The sequence below is a fragment of the Stomoxys calcitrans genome, unplaced genomic scaffold (genome assembly GCF_963082655.1).
Source record: "Stomoxys calcitrans unplaced genomic scaffold, idStoCalc2.1 SCAFFOLD_79, whole genome shotgun sequence".
NCBI lineage: Eukaryota > Metazoa > Arthropoda > Insecta > Diptera > Muscidae > Stomoxys > Stomoxys calcitrans.
Genome location: NW_026739289.1, coordinates 57,561 through 67,209, shown reverse-complemented (window position 1 = coordinate 67,209; position 9,649 = coordinate 57,561). Strand labels below are relative to the sequence as shown.

Here is a 9,649-nt window from a genome sequence, read left to right as displayed (position 1 = left end):
TTCGTATTTACTGACCATGGCAATATGGGGCTCACATTAAATGAATTTGGGAGGGAATCACCACCGCTTTAAATGTTGTCCGATGTCACCATCAGGATTTGAACGCCGGCGTTCAGCGTTATAGGCGGATATAGGCTAAAGTGGCACGAATTTCATATTCACATTCAGATTGAAGTGTTCCAACCCTAAAAAAATATTAGAGAGTTGAAAAAGCGCAGCGGAGCGGGCCAGGTTCGGCTAGTACTAACTTAAATACTAATTGCTTTCAAATTTATTTACAGTTTTAATATTCCTTATCTTCTCCAGCCTTTTGGTTTACAATGAATGAACAAAAAGTCGTGCAGCACACTAATTAACACCTTTTGTACTGTCATATTAATTCATTAGGAAAGTATTTGCTATAAAAACCGTCTAGATTCTCTTGATAATCATTCAGTTTTCTTTGCAAATTATAGCAAAACAAACCAACTCCAAAAAGGTAACTTCAATTTCTATATCAAGTTGTTTTTCTATCAAAAATTAAATTTTTTATCTACAGTCCAATATGAAATTCTTTGCAACCATTGCTGTAGCCGTTATGGGTGTTTTGGCAATTGCTTCTGCTAATCCTGAACCCATCTTACCCGTAGTTACCGGTTTGACCGAGGGAATGGGAATCGGAAAGTGAGAAAATGAATGGTTTTGAAAAATTTTAACTCATCACAAAAGCTATTGGAATGCACTAGGACTAATCTGAATATTTTAATAAAAGTCCTATAATAAAAATAAATTAACAGCACAATAACTAAATAATAAAAAATAATTATAATAATTTTGAGTTATCGTATGTTAGGTAAGGAGAAGTTTTATTGGCAGCCATTAGACTAACTTGGACGTTTCCGTTCATTGTGTTATCCTCGGAATTAGGAGAAGGAAGATGCCTTCCAGTTCCTGCCTTTGAAACATCCAGATTGCTTCAAACAGTCAAGCAACTCTTCAATGTTCACGTCCGCTTAATCAGAAAAGTTATCAAAGAAATGAGAGCTAAAAGTGGCACTCCTTCTGACTGTTAGAACTGAACACTAGACAGCAGATATTCTATTATCTCTTCTTTCTCGACATCCTCACAGCTTCTGCAGAAGCCGTAACTGGCAAACTTCAGTCTGCCAAATAGACTGAGACGTCTACTTGCAACCTTCAGTCTGCCAGCATGTTTACATATCAGACAGTAACCTCCTGTCATGACGGACCCAATGACTGAGAAGTCTGTTGTAGCCAGAGACAGCAATGAAAAAGACCTCTTCAAGACTAGATAAGGCCAACTAATTTTGGTATGTACTTCAGTTATTGTTATGCCCTCCACCAAAGGATGGGAGGGGAAGAGAAAGGACGCTTACTTTTGAAGAAGTAAAGCTAAGCGTTTAAAATTTTGAATAAATGTTTCGTGCAAGTGTGGGTCGGTTGCGATTGTAAATGGGCCATATAGGTCCATAATTAGATATAGCTCCCATATAAACCGATCTCCCGATTATATTTTTTTTGAGCCTCTAGGGAGCGCGATTCTTGTCCAGTTTGGCTGACTTCTTCTCCGGTTGGTACTACGACTTCTTCTACGACCTTTTACATACCTGATATAGTTGACATATAAACCGATCTTGAGCCTCCAGGGGGCATTCCGATTGGGCTGAAATTTTGCACAATAAAATCTACTATGGTCTCCAACATCCAAACCAGGTACTAGAGATGTGCCACTGAGTGATTTTCCACTTGGATGAATTTTTGCGCAACGACTTCTACTAGGAACTTTGAAATATGGTCTAAATCTGTCAATAACCTGATATAGCTCTCATATAAACCGATCTCCCGATTTTACTTCTTGAGCCTCCAGGGGGCGTTCCGATTGAGCTGAAATTTTGCTCAACAAAATCTACTATGGCTTCCAACATCCAAGCCAAGTACTAGAGGTGTGCCACTGAGTGATTTTCCACTCACGCTCACGAGACGAAAAAAATTTTTCACGCACCCCCAAGCACGATTTTTTACGTTGACCCACGTTCACCCACAAAAATTTTTCTCACGCTCGACTCACGAGAAACATCACTACCCACGAAAAACTTGCAATTCAAATCTGAAAAAATATTTTTCCATGAAGTAGGAGAAAATAAAATAGGCGAAAAAGTAGTACTCTTCGCTATGTCCACATGGTTCGTCCGATAATTCTTTTTGGTGTAGATTGTTGTTGTAACCACATTTGTGTGTGGAGGTGGCAATTTTCGTCAAGCTCCATATGTGAGCAAGCTAATTCCAGCCCATAGAACCGATCACCGCGGGAACGTTATGGCCATTGGTTATTTAAAGGCGACAATAACTCGGCTTATCATGCCGTTGAGTGAAGCAGATGTTTTGTTATTTTGCTCCGCAATAATTTTTCTGTAACTCGTAATAGGTCGTTAATTTTGGAAAAAAAAATTAAATCACTCAAGGATAGCCACGAAATTGTTATCCATTAGGATAAATGTATCTGCTTAGAGCCCCGGAATAGGCTTAGAATGGACTTCAAAGGCCCAACATTCTATCATCGCATGCCTATAACTTGCCTAGGCCATCGGCCTTCTCCGGCAAACCAACACGCTCTTTAAGAGGTTATAATAATAAAAGGCGCGTCGCTCTCAGGTTTATTGAGAGACTTGGGACGGATGATCCTAAGACTCTCACTAATAAAAAGAGATACTCCCTCAATTGGGTTCGGGGATTCGGTGCATAGGCTACCCCAAAGACTACACGTCTAGATTCGCAAACTGCACCGCAGTCGGCCAAAATGCTGCGGTCACTTCATCCATCCCATGCCTAAAAGATCAAGGGCGAACATTAGTAAGATGGGTCCAAGAACCAATGATAATGTCGCTAGGGACAGTTTGATGATGGCAGTTGTCGATAAGGGAGAAGAACAGGGCAGGTCAATGGATTGTCATTAGTATACTCCGATGTTTTTGCGGAATTTTCTGGGCCTCCTCTAATTTGTGACGATGGAGGCTGGTATCGTGGCCGACACAGACTAAATGAAAATGAAATGTATCGTTGCGCCCTAAAAAAGATTGGTGAGATCTGGCTAGGCGCAGAACTTGTTTTAGTCAAGAAGGAAGGTATTCCTTCTCGACCAATGGCGCATGTTTGGATACCAAGGATTCCCTCAGATCCTGAATCTGTACTTGGGAGACTAAAGGAATGTAATCCAAATCTTTTAACCACCGACTGGAAGATATTTAGATTGGGCTGATGGTGACCGGAGACCTCAACAAATCTGAACTGATGGTCTATAGAAGCGGTGAGTTTGAGGAATCAGGAGGATCCAGCACATCGTTAAAGTCTGGCGGATTGCAGGAGACTGAAAATGAGACTGCCGCGATTGAGACAGGAGGGAAAGGTATCGAAACGGGACCCGACAAGCCCTGTGTGGGTACGTCATCCGGTTAAACTGGGCTCAAGGTGTGTTCCTGCGGGGAAGGACTGAACTCAAAAAGTACTTCGACAGAAGCAGCTAGTGAAGCATCTAAAGAGGAAACGTCCACACAGCAAGTGCCCAGTATCCTGAGGAAAAGTGGTTCCACTGCTTTCTCACCTAGATGAGCACGGAAGCTCATCATGACAAGATCTAACGAATCTTGTGAGGATGAACTCCTGGCGGAATCAGAAGTCGAGGCTGACGCAACAGTGGTGGAGGTTCTGAGTACTGACTAAGGTCCGGTTTCTGGAGATAAATTTCCACCACTGTAAAGACTCTTCGGCTGCACTAAAAGTCCTCTAGATGCCAGAGGAATTTGACGTGTTCTTATCCAGGAACCATGGGTGTGTGGAGGAATGGTTCGTGGACTATGCATTTCGGGGTTTAAACTTCTCAAGGGTACGGGGAATGGGAGACACAGAGTTTGTATTGTTGGAAAAAGTAGTTTAAATGTTTTTATACCCACCACCGAAGGATGGGGGTATATTCATTTTGTCATTCCGTTTGCAACACATCGAAATATCCATTTCCGACCCTATTAAGTATATATATTCTTGATCACCGTAAAAATCTAAGACGATCAAGACATGTCCGTCCGTCTGTCTGTTGAAATCACGCTACAGTCTTTAAAAATAGAGATATTGAGCTGAAAGTTTGCACAGATTCTTTTTTTGTCCATAAGCAGGTTAAGTTCGAAGATGGGCTATATCGGACTATATCTCGATATAGCCCTCATATAGACCGATCCGCCGATTTAGGGTCTTAGGCCAATAAAAGCCACATTTATCATCCGATTTTGCTGAAATTTTGGAAAATGAGTTGCGTTCGGCCCCCCAACATCCTCCGTCAATTTGGCTCACATCGGTTTAGATTTGGATATAGCTGCCATATAGAACGATCCTCCGATTTAAGGTCTTGGGCCCATAAAAGCCACATTTATTATCCGATTTTGCTGAAATTTAAGACAGTGAGTTATGTTAGGCCTTTCGACATGATTCGTTAATTTGGCCGAGATCAGTCCAGATTTGGATATAGCTGCCATATAGACCGATCCTCCGATTTATGGTCTTAGGCCCAAAAAAGCCACATTTATTATCCGATTTTGCTGAAATTTTGGACAGTGAGTTGCGTTGAGCCCTTCGACATCCTTCGTCAATTTGGCCGAGATCGGTCCAAATTTGGATATAGCTGCCATATAGACCGATCTTCCGATTTTGGGTCTTAGGCCCATAAAAGCCACATTTATTATCCGATTTTGCTGAAATTCTGGACAGTGAGTTGCGTTCGGCCCTTCGACATCCTTCGTCAATTTGGCCCCGATCGGTCCAGATTTGCATATAGCTGCCATATATACCGATCCTCCGATTTAGGGTCTTGGGCTCATAAAAGCCACATTTATTATCCGATTTTGCTGAAATTTGGGACAGTGAGTTGCGATTAATTTGGCCCAGATCGGTCCAGATTTGGATATAGCTGCCATATATACCGATCCTCCGATTTAGGGACTTAGGCCCATAAAAGCCACATTTATTATCCGAATTTGCTGAAATTTTAGACAGTGAGTTGCGTTGAGCCCTTCGACATCCTTCGTCAATTTGGTTCAGATCGGTCCAGATTTGGATATAGCTGCCATATATAGCGATCCTCCGATTTAGGGTCTTGGGCCCATAAAAGCCACATTTATTATCCGATTTTCCTGAAACAGTGAGTGGCCTTAGGCCCTTTGGCATCTTTCTTCTATTTGGCCCAGATCGGTCCAGATTTGGATATAGCTGACATATAGACCGATCTCTCGATTTAAGGTTTTGGACCCATAAAAAGCGCATTTATTGTCCGATGTCGCCGAAATTTAAGACAATGAGTTGTGTTGGGCCCTTCGATATTTGTCTTCAGTTTGCCTCAAATCGGTCCAGATTGGATATTGCTGCCATATATACTGATCTCTCGATTGAACAATGACTTGTACTTATAAGCATTTGGTCTAAATCGGATTATATGTCTATATAGCTGCTATGGGGCATAAGGTATGCATTTTTCGCTGGTTTTTGACGAAAGGTGGTTCAGATATATACCCGAGGTGGTGGGTATTACTTGTTCTTAAGTGGTTTAATAAATATAAGACCTTGTTCTTTTTAGTAGAAAAAATATTGGTCTTGTTGGCAGCTATATCCAAATATAAACCGATCTGAACCGTAGAGGACACTTATGTCGAAAAGCCTATAACCAAATCTGGACCGATGTGGACCAAATTAAACAAGGATGTAATAATCATCCTATTTTATTATCACTCCACTACTATATCCGTAGTTATATCTTAATAGGGCCTGGTCTCGATCACAATTTATTCGGGACAAGTAACATTTTCGGACAATAAATCTGCATTTTATGGAATTAAGACCCTATATTGGAAGATGTGTCTATATGACAGCTACATCTATATACTTTGATCTGACTCATATTTAAGTCGGATATCGGGAGCTTAAAACTACTCACTGTTTCAAATGGTAGCGGAAACGGGTAATATATAAAGCTTTAGTTAGCTTCAGACCCTTAATCTTTAGCATATTTGGGTCAGATGGCGGGTGGTTTAAACAACTCGTTGATTCAAATTTCCGCGAAATTGGTTAATAAATGCAGCCTTTATGTCTTCCAGACCCTTAAACGGGAGATCGGTCTATATGGTAACTATATCTAGTTATAGTGCGATCCGAACCATATTAGTGTATAATGTCTGTTTAAAATTTCAACGAAATCGGATATTAATTGCAGTTTTTATGGGTTCCAGACCCTTAAACGGCAGATCGGTCTATATGGCAGCTATATCAAAATATAGTTCGATCCGAACTATATTTCGGGTAGATATTAGGAGGCTTAAAACAACTCACTGACAGCTACATTTAAATATAGTCTGATCTGAAGCTTAAAACTACTCACTGTTTAAAATTTCAGCGAAATCGGTTAAAAAATGAAGCTTTATGGGCTTCAGACCCTTAACCGGCAGATCGGTCTATATAACAGCTATATCCAAATATGGTCCGATTTGTCCCGTTGAAGAACTTAACCAGTATCTATCATAAAGACGCATCTGTGCCATAATTTCAGCTCAATATCTCAATTTCTGAAAGCTGTAGAGTGATTACAACAGACGGACGGACATACGGATAGACGGACAGAGACACGGACATCGTTAAATCGTCTTAGAATTTTACAACGATCCGAAATATATGTATGGTCGGTCAGAAATTGATATGTCGATGTGTTGCAAACGGAATGACTAAATGAATATACCCCCTATCCTATGGTGGTGGGTACAAAAAGGAAGTGGAAACTGCGGAGGACATAGACAAAATGGTCATGCGGATCACGAAGGCCCTGAAGGGCTCTCTTATGTCATAATGTCCACGTGCCAAGCCAAAGGGCAAACAGCGACCGCCATGGTGGACCCCAGAGCTGGTTGGTCTAAGGAAGGACTGCAGATAACTCTTAAATAGTGCGAAAGCCACAGGGGCACCACACGATTCGGAAGTCTACAAGGGTGAGCTGAGAAAGGCTCAGATCAAATCCTGGGTGGAATTCAGTAGAAGTAGGATACATCTGAGGCCTCTAGGCTAAGGAAGATTCTGTCCTCGAGACCTATTACTGGCTAGTACAGACGTCTCAGTCATTGTGTCCGTCATGACAAACATGCTGACAGACTGAAGGTTGCCAGAAACAACTTTTGTAGAAGCTGTGAGGACATCGAAGAAGAAGAGACTATAGAAAACCTCCTGTGTGTGTCCAGCACTAGCAGTCAGAAGGGGTTCCACTTTAGGTTCTTAATTATTTGAGAACTTGTCTGGTTTAGCGGATGTGAACATTCACGAGTTGGCTGTTTAAAGCAATTTGATTGGTTCAGCGGCAGAGACTGGAAGGCATCTTTCTCCTCATGATTTCGGGGTTAACACAATGAACGGAAACGTCTAAGTAAGTCTAATGGCTGCCACTACCACTTAACCTTACCTAACCTACAAAAACTCAAAATTATTAACATTATTTTTATACCCTCCACCATAAGATGGGGGGTATACTAATTTCGTCATTCTGATTGTAACTACTCGAAATATTCGTCTGAGACCCCATAAAGTATATATATTCTTGATCGTCGTGATATTTTATGTCGATCTAGCCATGTCCGTCCGTCCGTCTGTCTGCCGAAAGCACGCTAACTTCCGAAGGCGTAAAGCTAGGCGCTTGAAATTTTGCACAAATACTTCTTATTAGTGTAGGTCAGTTGGTATTGTAAATGGGCCATATCGGTCCATGTTTTGATATAGCTGCCATATAAACCGATCTTGGGTCTTGACTTCTTGACCCTCTAGAGTGCGCAATTCTTATCCGATTGGGATGAAATTTTGCACTACTTGTTTTGTTATGATATGGAACAACTGTGCCAAGTATGGTTCAAATCGGTTTATAATCTGATGTAGCTGCCATATAAACCGATCTTGGGTCTTGACTTCTTGAGCCTCTAGAGGACGCAATTCTTATCCAATTTGAATGAATTTTGGCACGAAGTATTTTGTTATGATATCCAACAACTGTGCCAAGTATGGTTCAAATCGGTTCATAACCTGATATAGCTGTCATATGAACCGATCTGGGGTCTTGACTTCTTGAGCCTCTAGAGTGCGCAATTCTTATCCGATTGAAATGAAATTTTACACGACGAGTTTCGTTATTATATCCAACAACTGTGCCAAGTATAGTTCAAATCGGTCCATAACCTGATATAGCTGCCATATAAACCGATCTGGGGTCTTGACTTCTTGAGCCTCTAGAGATCGCAATTATTACCCGATTTGCCTGAAATTTTGTACGACGGATTCTCTCACGACCATTAACATACGTGTTTATTATGGTCTGAATCGGTCTATAGCCCGATACAGCTCCCATATAAATCGATCTCTCTATTTTACTTCTTGAGCCCACAAAGAGCGCAATTCTTATTCGAATTGGCTTACATTTTACACAGGTCTCCGACATAAATATAATTTAATTGGGGTCCAAACCGGACCATATCTTAATATCGCTCTAATACCAGAGCAAATCTTTTCTTATATCCTTTTTTTTTCCTAAGAAGAGATGCCGGGAAAAGAACTCGACAAATGCGATCCATGGTGGAGGGTATATAAGATTCAGCCCGGCCGAACTTGGCACGCTTTTACTTGTTATACCCTCCACCATAAGATGGGGGGTATACTAATTTCGTCATTCTGTTTGTAACTACTCGAAATATTCGTCTGAGACCCCATAAAGTATATATATTCTTGATCGTCGTGAAATTTTATGTCGATCTAGCCATGTCCGTCCGTCTGTCCGTCCGTCCGTCCGTCCGTCCGTCTGTCTGTCGAAAGCACGCTAACTTCCGAAGGAGTAAAGCTAGCCGCTTGAAATTTTGCACAAATACTTCTTATTAGTGTAGGTCGGTTGGTATTGTAAATGGGCCATATCGGTCCATGTTTTGATATAGCTGCCATACAAACCGATCTTGGGTCTTGACTTCTTGAGCCTGTAGAGTGCGCAATTCTTATCCGATTGGAATGAAATTTTGCACGACGTGTTTTGCTATGATATCCAACAACTGTGCCAAGTATGGTTGAAATCGGTCCATAACCCGATATAGCTGCCATATAAACCGATCTTGGGTCTTGATTTCTTGAGCCTCTAGAGTGCGCAATTCTTATCCGATCAGAATGAAATTTTGCACGACGTGTTTTGTTATGATATCCAACAACTGTGCCAAGTATGGTTGAAATCGGTCCATAACCCGATATAGCTGCCATATAAACCGATCTTGGGTCTTGATTTCTTGAGCCTCTAGAGTGCGCAATTCTTATCCGATTGAAATGAAATTTTGCACGACGTGTTTTCTTATTATATCCAACAACAGTGCCAAGTATGGTTCAAATCGGTCCATAACCTGATATAGCTACCATATAAACCGATCTTGGGTCTTGACTTCTTGACCCTCTTGAGTGCGCAATTCTTATCCGATTGGAATGGAATTTCGCACGACGTGTTTTGTTATGATACCCAACAACTGTGCCAAGTATGGTTCAAATCGGTCCATAACCTGATATAGCTACCATATAAACCGATCTTGGGTCTTGACTTCTTGACCCTCTAGAG

General features: G+C 41.2%; 1 long non-coding RNA gene across 1 annotated transcript; it reads left to right on the top strand.

Moving 5' to 3' along the window:
• Window positions 1-324: 324 nt before the first annotated feature.
• Window positions 325-769, top strand: LOC131998425 (uncharacterized). Its single transcript, XR_009398686.1, has 2 exons — window positions 325-478; window positions 539-769. It is a non-coding gene; the product is annotated as an uncharacterized LOC131998425 (long non-coding RNA).
• Window positions 770-9,649: the final 8,880 nt, after the last annotated feature.